This window comes from Penaeus monodon, chromosome 25 (genome assembly GCF_015228065.2).
Source record: "Penaeus monodon isolate SGIC_2016 chromosome 25, NSTDA_Pmon_1, whole genome shotgun sequence".
NCBI lineage: Eukaryota > Metazoa > Arthropoda > Malacostraca > Decapoda > Penaeidae > Penaeus > Penaeus monodon.
The window spans coordinates 15,723,332-15,724,028 of NC_051410.1; positions in this window are offsets into that span (position 1 = coordinate 15,723,332).

Genomic DNA, 697 nt, shown 5'->3' on the forward strand with positions numbered 1-697 from the left:
TGAACTAACTTACTAAGGAAGAAAGAACTATGCAAACAACATGAACATAATAAACAAGGAAACAAATAAGCACGCACAGATAAATGAAAATCAAAGCAAACCAGACAAAGATAAAAATTCAGATACACAAACACCAAACATCATTAATCAAATCATCACGTCTGTACATGCTTAGGAAGAAAAAAAATGGTTGCGAGCAACCCGTGTACACAGCATCATTTTTTTCTCTCGAGTTGCCAACGAGACAGATGGCCTCGTGTCTGGCGAGGATCATTTTTCACTCTGCATTATTCCGGATGTCTTTGTGTCGCTCATGGACAAGTGGCTCCGGGTCTAACAAGTGACCAAGTGGCCCTTCGCTCCCCTTCGCCCCCTCTGCGCACCGCTTAAGTGGCCATGAGCTCCCTGCTAAACTCCCCTCGACAAAAATAGACTTTAAAGGCTAATTGGGACCTCAGCTCTTTACGGGGCGGCTGAAGCTCGGACGATCAGTCACGGCTGTTAGGGCGGCCCGTTGAGAGGTAGGGTAGGGTCAGGTGGGGGTATCTGAGGGTGAGAGGTGGGGTTTTGAGAGTGAGCTCAGGGATGATTGAGGCTGAGGTGGAGACTTGGGAGCAGGTCGAAGTGGGTTTTTAGAAGGGTTGGGTGATGTGGGGACTAAATGACATAGGTGCCGGGAAAGGGAGGGCAGCGGAGG